The 15,356-nt window shown below is 44.5% G+C and overlaps 1 protein-coding gene across 4 annotated transcripts in view; it reads left to right on the top strand.

Moving 5' to 3' along the window:
• The window catches only part of Nek11 (NIMA related kinase 11), a 266,743-nt gene that overhangs the window by 216,492 nt on the left and 34,895 nt on the right, over positions 1-15,356 (top strand). The window lies entirely within an intron of this gene.

Raw genomic sequence — 15,356 nt, 5'->3', positions numbered from 1 at the left:
GAATGCCAACACGTTAGCAGTTCTTCAAGCAGGACCAAGCTTTTTGCATGGCGTTTGATGTAGAGCATGTTGACTGAAATATTAGCCTGGGTAGTTTCATAGGAAACATACCTGGGAATTTCGTAAAGGTGGCTCACTGCTGATGAAAAGCCACCCAATGATGAACTAAGCCCTGCACTGTTTAAATCTTTTGGGGGAATAAGTGACAGGGGTGCTCTTAGTGGTTGGCTGGCTATATTCTCTACTATAGATTTATTTTCTTTTATGTGTGTGGGTGTTTTACCTGCAGTATGTATATGAGCTACATGAATGCTGGTACCCATGGAGGTCAGAAGAGAGTGTCAGATCCTCCCCCAGGACTAGAGTTACAGATGGTTTGTTAACCACCATGTGGGTGCTGGGAATTGAACCTGGGTCCACTAGGAGAGCAACTGTCCAGCCCCCATATTTTCTACTGTCATTAATTAATAGGACTGTTCTGACTTTCTAGTTTTTTTTTTCAAGACAGGGTTTCTCTGTGTAGTCCTTGCCATCCTGGAATTCACTCTGTAGCCCAGGCTGGCCTTGAACTCACAGAGACTGGCCTGCCTCTTCCTCCCGAGTGCTGGGATTAAAGGCAGCACCGCCACCGCCTGACTTTCTATTTTTATGGTCATGTCTCAATCAGAGAATATCAAGGTATGGCTATTACTGCTGATGTTCTGGAAAGGAAGAATTGAGATGGCATTAGGGAGTCAAGGAGAGCCTCGTCACTCTTCAGCTAAACTTCTGTGATGCTTCGCCCATTCTTTTGCAATAGCGTCTTACCTGCAGGGACCAGGTAATGAAGCACGGAAGGATTTAACACAGCTGTCTAAAACCTGTCAAGGATTTGGTGTGCTTAATCAACTCTACACTACATCCTAAAAATAATATGTGAATACAAAAATATGCAAATAAATTCTAGTGACCAAACAAGCTGGACAAGGTGCCAGGAGATACTTTATCCCCACTGTGATGCTCTTTACTTGACCTGTAGTTTTCTCTAATGTTGGAACTCCTGTTCTCCCTGTGAGTAGTCTGCCTGCCACAGTACTGAGAAATGCATTGGCATATATACTTTTTCCTAACTGATCCTTTGGGAAAAACACAAATCTGTACTAGTTAGACTCTCCAGTTATTATTTGGATTATTAAAAACAATTGACATAAAAATAATGTGTTGGGCCTGCACTTAGATGGGTCATTCATTGTCAGAGGCCCGAATACTGTAAGCCAGCCTCCTCTCCACTGCCTGCAAGACTCGGGAAGCTGGCCTTGTGGATGGCAACCTCCAGACGGTGAAGTTCTGTTCCCTCTGCTCCACGATCACACCAAGGTCTTTTTTTTTTTTCTCTTTCTTTTTAATTTTATTTTATTTTACAATGTAATTTAATTCTACATATCAGCCACAGATTCCCTTGTTCTCCCCCCTCCCACTCTCCTCCCCTTTCCCCCAGCCCACCCCCTATTCCCATCTCCTCCAGGGCAAAGACTCCCCCGAGGATTGAGATCAACCTGGTGGACTCAGTCCAGGCAGGTCCAGTCCCCTCCTCCCAGGCTGAGCCAAGCGTCCCTGCATAGGCCCCAGGTTTCAAACAGCCAACTCATGCACTGAGCACAGGACACGGTCCCACTGCCTGGATGCCTCCCAAACAGATCAAGCCAATCAACTGTCTCACCTATTCAGATGGCCTGATCCATTTGGGGGCTCCTCAGCTATTGGTTCATAGTTCATGTGTTTCCATTTGTTTGGCTATTTGTCCCTGTGCTTTATCCAACCTTGGTCTCAACAATTCTTGCTCATATAAACCCTCCTCTTTCTCACCAATTGGACTCCCGGAGCTCTACCCAGGGCCTAGCCGTGGATCTCTGCATCCAGTTCCCTCAGTCATTGGATGGGGTTTCTAGCTCGACAATTAGGGTGTTTGGCCATCCTATCACCAGAGTAGGTCAGTTCGGGCTGTCTCTCGACCATGGCCAGCAGTCTATTGTGGGGGCATCTTTGTGGATTTCTGTGGGCCTCTCTAGCACTTTGCTTCTTCCTATTCTCATGTGGTCTTCATTTACCATGAACATTCCTTGTTCTCCCTCTCTGTTGTTGATCCAGCTGGGATCTCCCGCTCCCCCACACACCAAGGTCTTAATGGTCTGCATCCTATACGTAAAAGAAAAGATGCTTTCCAATTTCATTTTTCCTTAAAACCTTTTCCTATTTTTGAGATCCTTGTGCATGTATACAACAAAATAAGATCATATCTATTCCTAATTCCCCACCTCAAGCTCTCCTCATATTCTCCCAACATGCCCCCCCTCCAACTTCATGGGTTTTTTTTTTTCAACAACCCACTAAGTCCAGTTAGTGCTATTTTCATGTACATGGGAGTGAGGTCATGCACTGGCACATGGGATGCAGGGCCCTGCACTGGAACATGGGATGTGGAGCCATGCACAGCAACATGAGTTACCAGATGGTGTGAGGAATGAACACCCCTTTCATTCGAGAATGTGATCTATTTCTAGAGGCATATAGGACATAATTTCCTTACTGCATTTTTTTCCCAAAGCAAAAGAGACATTGATATAGTTCAGGCAGACATCTCTTCTGGTTTTTCACTGACTCTTCAGCACACAGAAGAGATGCTCAGTAAGTGTGTGAATGAATGGGTGAAGGTGTGGAATATGGGATCACATAAAAACAGGTTATCTCCTTTATTGTGCTCGTGGATTTCCAAAAGGTTGTTCAGCCATCTGTGGCAATGGAACAGATCTTTGGTTATCCTGAATAGATTCTGAGTAAAGGCTAGGCTCGTCCTCAATTAGACAGAGAGTTGTAGACAACCTCCGTGATGGACAGCTTAGCTATTATTTTCTGGCAGTCTTATTTTTAAAAATCTCTTGAATCTCAGCCCCTCCCCATTTCCTCTTACTTTGTACATAGCACATATCTCAAAGTGCAAAGTGGTGCCAAAGGTGCTGCGATTCACACTCTCTGAGTGTTAGCTGCAGTGGGGGTGCCTGGGGGCTGCCTCTGAACATCTGTAGGAAGAATTCCATCTATATCTGTACAAAAAAAATGACAAGTACAGGGAAAGACAGAGTTGTGTAACAGCATTCTGTCGTACCTCTCCATCGTTTGCAGCATCCAAACTCTGCTCTCAATGGAAGATGCCCCATGTTTTGAACGAAGCTGTTGGCCACACCCAAGATAGATCATTGTACTTGGGCAGCGTCTTGCTGGCTTCCAGCACCAGCATCACCATCACCAACTCCTTCCTGGACTAGGGGGAGGGGAGATAACAGGTAAATTCTTCCATAGGACCCCAGAATCTCTCATCTTTTAATTACAGGCATCCAGAACTGTGTCTGTCTGGTGGGGTGGGGGTGGGGGCATGTTTAGAAGCCAAGACATGTGAATCACTTTGTGACTTACCAGCTTTGGAAAGATCATTTAAACTTTCTGAGCCCCTTTTTCTTCTGCCCCATACGATGGGAACAATGTTGCCTTTTCCCATTTGCTTGTTGTGAATGCTGAATTGCATAAGCAATGCAAACAATTACATTGTCAGATGACCTTGATCAAACCAAATTACCCACAAAACAAAACCCAAAGTCATGAATCTGGGAAAGGAACTGGGAAGGATGAAGTGTGGATGGGGGCTGACAGGGATGGGGGAGATACGAGAGGGTGGGGATGGGACAGTTGTCAGGATACATGAGATGAATGTTTGAAATAGTCAAATGACAAAATCAATGGAAAGAAATACATTGTTGTTTCCCGTGTGCTGTCTGACTTGATTGGTAAATTATGTTGGGAGTGTGTATGCCTGTGGAGGAGCAGAAATATGACAGACCTACTGAGGTAGCTGATGCTGGCCTCTCAGACGTGAGATTCCTGACTAGCACTGAGAAGGTCATGACTGAAGAATACAGCCCTTGCAAAGTTGGGTGTATGAAAATGAGTATGGTCTTGAGAAAAACGTCTTGGAAATATGAAGATTAAATGGAAGTTTAAGCTACTGGCTCTTGTTTCAGGGAACTGATGGATGGTTTGATGGAAGCCCATAAAAGCTACAGCTATTGAAATTGATCGTTGTTTTCTGGCAGTGCTGGGAATTAATAATCTAAGGACATTACTAAGGATGTGACCTACCCCTGAGCCACGTCCCTGTCTTGTTCTTTTTTAAGGAAGTGGTCAGTCAAACATACTTTAGGGAAATATTAGAACCTGGACATCTCAGGAGGTAACTGGGCTACAGTCAGCTAGGAGGCCATGGATTTGGCTTTAATAAGTTTTAATCACCAAGGAAAGAGCCCCCAGAACCCAAGCAGGAAAGGGTGAGATTTTCTGGTGTGTGACTGCCAAGATACCAGGACTTGAAGTCAAGCAGATCTGAGTTCAAACTCTAGTGCATATTTTTAACCACTAAACACCTCTGTGGTCTTGAACAAGCTTTCCTTGCCTCGCTGAGATTTTTGTCTAGGAGTCTATGAAAATATGGATAGTGGGGCCTGTTTCCTGGGGTTGTATAATTAGGTCCCACGTGTGAAGTGAACATACAGTGCCCAGAGCATGGGAAAAGCTGTCACCATCCATGACATTTATTACCTCACCACTGCCTTCCTCCTGTGGGTCAGAGTCACGGCCTGATATGCTGCTTACTGGGTCCAGCTGATGGTTTTAATCCTAGTATCTGACCAAAATAGACAGACTGTGAGTGTACAGTGCCCACATTGGAGATTATAATAGTTCTCTGGCTTTGGAGATGCTGCAGTATCTACCTAGCTCGCTGACCCTGGGGACAGTGGGTAGAAGTAGTGTGGTTACAAGACCACTTTACAGGTGAAGGTGTGACATTTCAGTTCCCACGACGTATAGAGCTCACTTAGAAGCCAGGTCTTCCAAGAATAAATCCTGGTAATTATGTGTTAAGTGGGTCTCAGGTGTGACTGTTTCCTTGGAATTGAAAACATTTCCTCCTAGCAGGGGGAGGGAGGCTCAAGACAAAAGAAGGCAAAGCTCATGTAGAACTGCCTGCAAGCTGTACAAGGAGCTCCAGGGATGCAGAGGGGTCCAGGGATGCAGAGGCGGTCCAGGGATGCAGAGGCGGTCCAGGGATGCAGAGGGGGTCCAGGGATGCAGAGGGGGTCCAGGGATGCAGAGGAGGTCCAGGGATGCAGGGGAGGTCCAGGGATGCAGAGGAGGTCCAGGTTACAGAGGGGGTCCAGGGACGCAGAGGGGGTCCAGGGATGCAGAGGAGGTCCAGGGATGCAGAGGGGGTCCAGGGATGCAGAGGGGGTCCAGGGATGCAGAGGGGGTCCAGGGATGCAGAGGGGGGGTCCAGGGATGCAGAGGGGGTCCAGGGATGCAGAGGGGGTCCAGGGATGCAGAGGGGGGGTCCAGGGATGCAGAGGAGGTCCAGGGATGCAGAGGGGGTCCAGGGATGCAGGGGGGGGGTCCAGGGATGCAGAGGGGGTCCAGGTTACAGAGGGGGTCCAGGGATGCAGAGGGGGTCCAGGGATGCAGAGGGGGTCCAGGGATGCAGAGGGGGTCCAGGGATGCAGAGGGGGTCCAGGGATGCAGAGGGGGTCCAGGGATGCAGAGGGGGTCCAGGGATGCAGAGGGGGGTTTCAGGGATGCAGAGGGGGTCCAGGGATGCAGAGGGGGGTTTCAGGGATGCAGAGGGGGTCCAGGGATGCAGAGGAGGTCCAGGGATGCAGAGGGGGGGTCCAGGGATGCAGAGGGGGTCCAGAGATGCAGAGGAGGTCCAGGGATGCAGAGGGGGTCCAGGGATGCAGAGGGGGTCCAGGGACGCAGAGGGGGTCCAGGGATGCAGAGGGGGTCCAGGGATGCAAAAGAGTTCCAGGGATGCAGAAGAGGTTCAGGGATGCAGATGGGGCCCAGGGATGCAGAAGAGGTTCAGGGATGCAGAGGAGGTCCAGGGATGCAGAGGGGGTCCAGGGATGCAGTTTTTGGGAGGCTTTTGGGTATGCTGAATTTGATCACCCATGCTCCTGTAAGTAACCCCTCACCTGTAAGTAATCCTAATAAACTCATTGGCTTACCAATCTAGACTTTCATGGAGTAGTTTCTTTGGCCTGTCATTGGTGTCCTTTCTAGGGTGAATAAAAAATTTTTTATAGTCTCCTCAGAAAAGACACATAGCTAGGTCCCAGGGATCCAAAGAGCTTTCTAAGTATCTGCTCCTAATTAATGTTGTTTGTTTAGAAGACACTTACTTTGTACTGAATGAGCATTTGGCTAACTCTTTTATTACTATAGTGTCTTTACCTGTAACAAGTAGCAAAGTTGAGCCCTCCTAATCAGGAGTGAGGTAAGGATAATTCAATCAGACTCTTAGGACCTCTAACATGCCCACCAGTGTCTACTTCAGAGTAATTAAAACAGGAAAGCCAAGGATCAGAAGCAGAGGAGGCAGACAAGTCATAGGAAAGCTTCAGAATTGTGTGGGCTAGTTTTTAACTTCCAACTTGACATATCCTAGCATCACCTGGGAAGAGAACATCAATTGAATTAACTAGATAAGGTTGGCCTGTGGACATGGCTATGGGAGACTTTCTTGATGGTTAATTAACCTAGTCCAAAATGGGTGGCACATTCCCTAGGCTGGGCCATGACCTGTATAAGAGAGAAGACTTACTCTATTTTTATAACGATAACTCAGCTGTCTTTAATTTGAATTTTCTACTACCCCAGCCACTCTATTTCTATATATTCAGTTTGATTATGTAAATTAGATCGTACAAAATGTATGTGTGCCTAGATAATTTCATCTAGCATAATTTTTCTAGATATCTGTGTCATTACAAGTGGAAGAATCGCCTCTATTAAGTCCATGTGATATTCCATACATCTGCACACATGCACACACACACCGCCATTTCTTTATTCACGCATATGATGATAAACATTTGAGTTGTCCCGTATCTTGTCATTCTCTTTTATTTTTTTAGTTCTCAACACAAAGTTATGAAGACGTTGACAACTCTAAGGAGTGGGTACATATATGCAGAAGCAGTTCTCAAAAGAATTTCCTTTGTCACATAATCAGGGAAACAACTATTCTGTGATTATTACAAACAGACCATTCAGACAGCCTGGTTTTCTGAAAGTGGAGAGAAATGTTATGCCCCTCTGATTTTGTGCTCAAAACTTCATACTGCCAGTGAAAGCCCAAATCAAACATTAAAAACAACTTAATTGTTAATCACTATATTTTCAAGTGATCCATAATTAGAGGAAAATTTAAAGCAAATACAAGCATATTAGAATGTTTTTGCATAGATCCTCCATTTGTCTTTATCACACATAAAGCCAGGCCCACACCTTCTCCTTGGTTTCAGAGAATCACATCAATGTGCTCACATTGGACCTGTTTCTCAAATGCAAACACCTTCTTTGGGTATAGTCAGAAGGTGCCTTCAACAGCTTCACTGGCTAAGAAAGTTCTGAAGATGCACTAGTCTGTGTTTTGTCTTTTTTTGGTTTTTTTTTTCAATCACATTTGCAAGAAGTATTCTTCGGTCCTGAAGAGTGGCGCTCATCGCCTTCACCACTTGTGCTGAGGCTCCACAGCGTGAGCTCGTCTGTCTCCTGGTGAAGGTGTGTACTCTTTGAAGTTGCCTTCACTCTAACTTTCTGTAGATTTCTCCTCTCACTGGATAAAATACTAAGGCAGAAGAGAGGAACAAAGGAAAAGAAAATAGGGAAGAGAAGAGGAAGAAGGGAGGGGACAAAAGAAAGCAGAGAGGAGGTCTCACTCACCTGCTTTGAGATCCAACCTCCCTTCCCTTCGTTTTTAAAGTTGATCTTTGTTCTTTGACAGTCCCGCCTATGTATGTGATGAATTTTAGTCGCCGTTACCCCCATTCTCCTCCCTGAAATCTGACTTTTTCACAAGGGGTCTCTCTCCCACGTTCATGTTTTCTTATCCTGTGTGACCACCTGGGTTTAATTAGAGTTTCTTGCATGGGTGTGGGTAGGAGGATATTTACTGGAGCCTGGCAATTTGTCAGCAGCAACACCACTGAACAAAATGGCAGCCCCTCCCCCAGCACCTACTAGCTGCTGATAGATCCTCAGAGAGTGGTGTCCTCTTCACTGCCCTGCCCATGACGAGGCCCAGTACTTATACTCACTGCCTCGCCTCAGCCTGACATTGAAGAAACAGACATTTAGAAGTCAATTGCAGTATGATGTCCCAGTCTTATAATTACTGGTTTAGAAAAGGTGACCTTTTATTGTAATTACTGATTCATAGGGTGTGACCCTTGATGTGTTCGGCCAAATTGGTTTCCATAATCCACAAAGATTTATGTGATACTTCAAATTTTGCTAGTATTCTTAGTTATTTTTCAGTTTGCAGGCCAAGTCCTGTGCAGGTAACTGCTATGCAGTGAGTTCATGAATGCAATGACTGTACCTTATTCAGAAGATAGCTCTCACGAGACTGATTGTGGTTTGTTCGCTATTACTGATGTCTGAGGCACTATCTCACAGGCTGGCCTTGAACTCTTTCCTGGGCTCAAAGAAGTCCCCTGTCTCTGCCTCTTGAGTACCTGGCACTACAGGCATATGCCATTACAGCCAGACTGTAGGACTGTTTCCAGAGCAAGCAGCTCTAAATGCGCTAATGTGGGAATATTTTGAAAAAGCAATATATAGCTCTGCAAAGAGATATGATCCTGGCAAGAAGAGGGACGGAGACCTGAGTGTGCTTGTATGGTGAGCTCTCTCGACAGCTCCGTTGCCTGAACAAAGGAGACTCGAGAAGAGTAGCTGTGCTATGACCCCATCCAGGTTAATTTCAAAGCTGTGGCAATCTACAACACAGCCAGTAGATTACTCAACTGCCATTATGAAGCTTGTGGATTTATTTTGTGTAACTTGGAACATTCTTTTTATTTTTAACTTGGAACATTCTTAAGAAGTAAGGCAAATTTTTTAAAAGCAGAATATTGGTTTCTTACTCACCTTTCTTGAGTATTTTCCAAAGTTATTAAATGTTTCAAAAATATAATTAATTTCTCTATAATGTAATATCCTTCTGGGTTGTTTTCAGCTTTTCCCACTCATATATAATGTTGACATAAACTTTTTTTTAGCCTAATGTTATTTTCAGATTCAGGCTTTTTCCTTTGATAAATGTCTTATAATTACTGGTTTAGAAAAGGTGACCTTTTATTGTAATTACTGATTCATAGGGTGTGACCCTTGATGTGTTCTGCCAAATTGATTTCCATAATCCACAAAGATTTATGTGATACTTCAGATTTTGCTAGTATTCTTAGTTATTTTTCAAGTTCTAATTTATTCAACAAACTTTTAAATTCGAAATAAAACAGTTGTTAATGCCTTCTGGTACTAATGCCCAGCTTCCTTAAAGGCTCTAAGCACACCATTACGGGAAGACACAATTCCTACCTTATACTTACTGCCTCGCCTTAGCCTGACATTGGAGAAACAGACATTTAGAAGCCAATTGCAGTATGATGTGAGCTGTTAAGGTCATGACTGAGTGCCGTGGGAATTCAGCATGCTAGCGGCATAATTGTGGTGATGAACCAGATGGGCCAGATAATACACTTCTCATTGGATCATCCTCTCCCACCTTCCAACGGTGGTATTAACTTGAGGCAGGTCTGCAGGGGAAGGAGCTGCTCTTCTTATCCCGTCCGAGTTCAAGTATGAACTATACCTGATGGGGACAAAGAAGTGAAATCCACTGTGGTGGTTAGTGGTAGCTGTCAATTTGATATTATCTAGAATCCCCTGGGGGACTGTCCCTGTGGGGGATTATCTTTCTCCTATTAATTGAGGCCAGAAGACTCAACCACTGTGGGCCGTGTTATTCCCAGGGTGGGATCCCAGACTGTATGGCAAGAGAAAGGGAGCCCAGCCGAGTGCATTCATCTCTCTGTTGTCACCTGAGTCTGGCTGCAGTGTCAGCAGCTGCTTCAAGATCAGCCCCTCTGACTTCCCCGCCATGGTGCACCACAGCCTTGAACTGTGAGCCAGAAGGAAACTTTTACCCCTTAAATTGCTCTTGTCAGAATATTTTAACAGAGCAACAAGAAGACAAACTTAGACATGTATTCTAGTGTATTGTGGAGGTCTGGCACCATTTATGTATTCCTCTCACAGATCCAAAAATAATCTTCCTTCCAGGGACACATACACTCATCCTGAATCTGTAACCACGCCTGGTTTCCCAACACTTCCACCTCCCTCACTACATAGACTAGAAGATGGGCACCAAGACGCTGAAAGCATTTCCTCCAACCTGGAAATGCTGATTTCCAAGGAAGATAAAACCTAAGCTGCCACAGATATCAGTCTATACTCTGTGTTTTTCTTTTCCTTTCCCATTGTGTGTGTGTATGTGTGTGTGTGTGTGTGTGTGTGTGTGTGTGTGCATGTGCTTACTTTTGGGAAAGGTTCTCTCCCTAGCCTGATGATTATCACTTAGTCTAGGCCAGCTGACCAGTGAGCTCCGGGGATCCTCCTGTCTCTGCCTCCCACTGGAATTACAAGCATGCTCCACCATGACTGGCTTTTTTTTTAAACATGGATTCTGGGATAGAACTCAGGTTCTCCTGCTTGAAAGCAAGCACTTTACTGAGCTATTTTCCCAACCCCCACTCCCATATACATTATATATGCATATATAGTATATTTATGAAATATATATTTCAGGAATTTCTACCCCATTGACTATATGCAGCTGCCAATATTTTATTGTTTTGAACCTGTAAAAATAATTCCATGTGGTTCAATATAAAACCCATGATTTAATTCTTCCCATTTCTTCCCAAGACTATCTGTATGACATATCCAATCAAAACTTTGTTTCACACCAAATGATTTTTTCAATACTTGCCCCAGACACAAATAAAAGAAGAAAAAATGTCATTAGCACAGGCTTGTGCTTGTTTCACACCTTCCAGTCAGATAATCAGGAAAATGGAGTTAGAATGCAGTATTTCCAAACTTGAAGCAGGAAAGGTTCACTGCTTAGTCAGCAGCAGAGAAGGTTCTACTCCATACAGCATAAAAATGTAGGAGCCCATGTGGCGAGCAGACCCAGGAACCTTCCAAACAAGTCCATGCCAGGATGCAGTTCTGTTCCGATCCTGGCCTGGAACCAGATTGATCCTGATGTGTATGGATTGAATAATGCTTTTTCCTTTCCATCATTTTATTTTTGCCTGGTACTTAGTAATGGTGAATACTGATGGAGTACAGTGTGACATTTCAGTACATGTACACAATGTATAATGACTAGATGGGGGTCACAGACAGACCCATCATTCAGTATTCATCATTTCCTGAAATTATTAGTAAATGAAACTCTTCAGGCACCAGAGAAAGGGGAGTTGAATTAGCCTGAATCAGATAGTTATAAAAATGTAGGCGGAGTGCTTCGGCAGAGGAAACTGGCAATCAGCAGTCTCTGAGCCTAGAAAGCTGCCTGCTTTATAAAAGCATTAGCATTCTCTGCCATAGTTCATTCAGTGTAAATTGTATGTGTGTACACATTCATACATGCATGTATGAATGGTGTGTCTGGGTACTGATGCACATACTAGGGAATACATTGGGAGGCCAGAGGTCAACACTGTTCCAATACACCACAGTAGCTATAAATCCTAAGGCTCGGATTCTCTTAGGAAACCCCATCTTCATGAGGGTTCTCTCTTTGGCTGTAGGAAAGAATCAGAAACATGAAACTAGCAATTCTCCTGTTTGGTCCCCTCCTGGTGGTGGGTTCTAAAGCACAGCTCAGTCTCCTGTCACCTCCTCTGTCGAGAACAGGTGCCAGTACCAGCTAGCCTCTTGTAAAGTCGTCTCAGTCCTTTGGGGTTACTCTTCTCCTTCCTCATCCCCCTCCTCCTCTTCCTACCTCACGCCCCCTTGTCCTATTTCTAGCAAATATTGAGAATAACCTACCTGATCAAAGGAGAGGTTTATCTACACAATGTCATGTGGATGTGTTTGGGAGTGCCCAGGATCTTTCTTACTCATGGTGAAAGGGGATGGTCCTGATATTTTCTTCATGATATTATATAGAACTGTGTTTAAAGTTCAGCAGGTTTTCTTAGAAAACAAACAACAACAAAAACAAAAACTTCTTTTTTCATTTTGTCTATGGATGTTTTTCCTGCATATATATATGTCTATGCAACAAGTGCATGCCTAGGGCATTAGATCCTTGGGACTGGAGTTACAGCCAGTTGTGAGCTACCACGTGGATGTTGGGAATTGAACCTGGGCCCTCTGGAAGAGCAGCCAGTGCTTGTAAGCACTGAGCCATCTCTCCAGCCTTGAACAAGTCATCATCTTTATGAACACCTCTAGCCAGTGAATTCCACAATGCAAGAGAGTGCATGTGACTTAGTGCAAACCAAAACACTTAGATTAGGACAGATAATCACTCAGGACTGCTCCTGAACCTGGCATGCACTGGGGCTAATCCAGGTTGGCCCACATGCAGAGCCATTCCAGTTCCAGGTGGTTTGTGATGTGAAGCACAGTAAGACGTCTGTCTGCCAAAGAATAAATGCGCCGAACAAAAGAGTCTAGGATGGCTGCTTCAGAGAACAGTGCAGGAGGAGACAGGTGCCTAAACGAGTGACAGGTGGGATTTGGTGCCAATGGTCCCACTGAGGGGATGAGATGTGGTGGATAGTTTCAGTTGTCAACTTAACATGGTTGAGAATCACCTGGAAGAGTCTGAGTGAGGAACTTTCTAGATCAGACTGGCCTGTTGGGGAGTTGTTTTGATTGTCTTATGTGGAAAGAGCCAGCCCCTAAGTGGGCAACACCATCTCCTGGTTTGGGACCCTGGACTGTATAAGACAGCAGGGGAAGCTTGCTGAGTACTAAGCATGCGTGCATTTATTTCTCTCTACCCTTGACTGATATGACTAACTGCTTCGAGTTCAGCATTGACTTTCCTGCTGTTACGAACGATAACTGGAATTGAGCTCAAATAAACCTTGTCTCCCCTATATTGCTTTTAGTCAAGGTATTTTATCACAGCAACAGAAATGGCGTGAAGACATTAAATTGGAAAATTGCTTTAAAAGAACTTGGTTAGGATCAAGGGTGGGGAGGTTTTGCCAAGCTGGGCTGAGTAAGTGAAGCCTGTTAAAGTTTAGTCAAGGAGAGGATCCTTGACAAATCTTACCAAATGCAAGAGAGCTTTAAATCAGCCATGTCCAAGGACACCCTACAGTTTCCAATCACAAGGACTTATCCTTAGCAGGGCATGGCGGTGCACACATGTAATCTCAGCATTCAGACGGCTAAAGCAGGAGCTTTGTTATTGAGGTCAACCTGGACCACACAGCAAAACTCCATGGGGACGGGCAAAGGGAAGAGAAGCTGGGGAATGACTCAGCCACAGTTCTTGCTGTACAAGCATGAGGAACTGAGTTGGAATCCCAGCACCCACGTTAAAGCCAAGGGTGGTGGTGCATATTTGTAGCTCCCAACCCTGAGGAGTGAGGAGATGGGTGGATCCTAGTGAGAACTGTGTCAGAAAATAAGGTGAGAGAGTAATTGAGGAGGACACTCCAACATCAACTTCTGTTCTTCACACATGCCTGCACAGGTGAGGGCATCCATATAGACAGACACACAGTCACACACACACACACACACACACACACACACACACACACACACAGAGAGAGAGAGAGAGAGAGAGAGAGAGAGAGAGAGAGAGAGAGAGAGAGAGAGAATATTTCCAAATTAACAAATTAAACAAATCCACAAGTCTTCCAAAGCTAGGATGTTCTCATTTCTTTACCCTGGTGTAGTTTTTTTTTTTTTAACTTTGCTTTGCAAACCTAATTAATTATCCCCATTCTGTTTTATGAGGAAATCTGTTTTATCTTTGGATCCTTGTTTTTATTTCTGGAAAGCTGGATGGCATTAGTTTTCAAAAACAAGAACTTGTAGGGCTTAATTGATGAAAGGAAGCACAATTGTAATTCAACCAAGAAGGACTTTGTGTGGCCCTTGATTTGCAGTTCATTGTTTAGTGGGGTTAAGCGCATAAAGGAAGACATAGGGACCGTCTGTATAGCTCACATGTCCATCCATTGTCATGGGGGCTCTGTGAAGTATCCACTGACCTCTGAACTTCAAGAGCTTTCCTCTGGGAACCACTTTGCCTATGTCAAGCAGCCCCTTACCTATACCTTGTCTATACAACCTACAACATGGAGGTATTCTATTATGTGGTATTATTAGTAAGTTTATAGAACTTTTTGAAAAATTTGTGTGTGGGGGTGTGGGTGTGCGCACATGGGGGGCTGCTTTCCCATGCAAGTGAGTATAGAGACCAGTGGTTAACATAAAGGATCCTTTTTAATCACTCTCTAACTTATTTTTGAGACAGGCTCTCTCACTGAGCCTGGAGCTTGCCTCTGAGCTAGGGTGGATGGCCACCAAGTCCCAGGAATCCACCCATCTCTGCTGCCACCCCAGGCTGTGATTACAGACTTACGGCACTGTGCCCAGCTTTTATGTGAATGTCAGGGGTCCGAACTCGGGTCCTCCTGCTTATGCAACAGGCACTTTGCCCACCAAGCCGTCTCTCCAGCTCCTGATTTTTTTTCTAGGATACTGAGGATTGGCCAGGGCCTCACTAGGCATCTTCTTTACCAATGAGCTACATACACCCCCAACCTGAAATTCTGAATTTTAAAGTTTCTCTGTTGCACCCTGGATCATGCTATTGTAAAAATGTCCATCTGGAGGTCATTATGAAGGGTTGGATAAGCATGACAGCAAATCAATCTGAAAATAATGAGTTAATGTGGAACTTGTGTCTGAAAAGCTAGATTTTCTGTGTGTTTATTTTTCTTGTCTTAAGATAATTATATCCAAGGAGATGTGTGCAAGAATGGTCACAACACCTCTTCTATTAACAGCGCGTGTGTTTGGCAGGCTGCACACGTGTACCAGAGGATGGTAGAAACAGCCAGAGTTGTGTCAGCAGGAGAATGAGGAGGAAGTACTGAGAGGTGACACGGTGAAAATCAGCTTCTGAATCAAAGGGGACTAAGCATTAACAATTTTGAGGGGGACAAGAAAAATTAATACCATCTACTAGAAGTGTAAAAATACCTAAAACAGTACTACTTCTTTCTAAGGGATATGTGCCGCATGTGTATAATTAAAGTATTTTTAAATCCTTGGCGTTGATAAACCCCACTCAGGATAGAGGTTACCTCTGAGAACTGGAAGGATATATGTTGAGGAAAGGGCTTCATTTGTCTGTTATAATGCTTCATTTCTGAAGGGAT

This window comes from Peromyscus eremicus, chromosome 7 (assembly GCF_949786415.1).
Source record: "Peromyscus eremicus chromosome 7, PerEre_H2_v1, whole genome shotgun sequence".
Lineage (NCBI taxonomy): Eukaryota > Metazoa > Chordata > Mammalia > Rodentia > Cricetidae > Peromyscus > Peromyscus eremicus.
The sequence above is the reverse complement of the archived record's forward strand: the minus strand, read 5'-3'. Positions and strand labels throughout refer to the sequence as shown.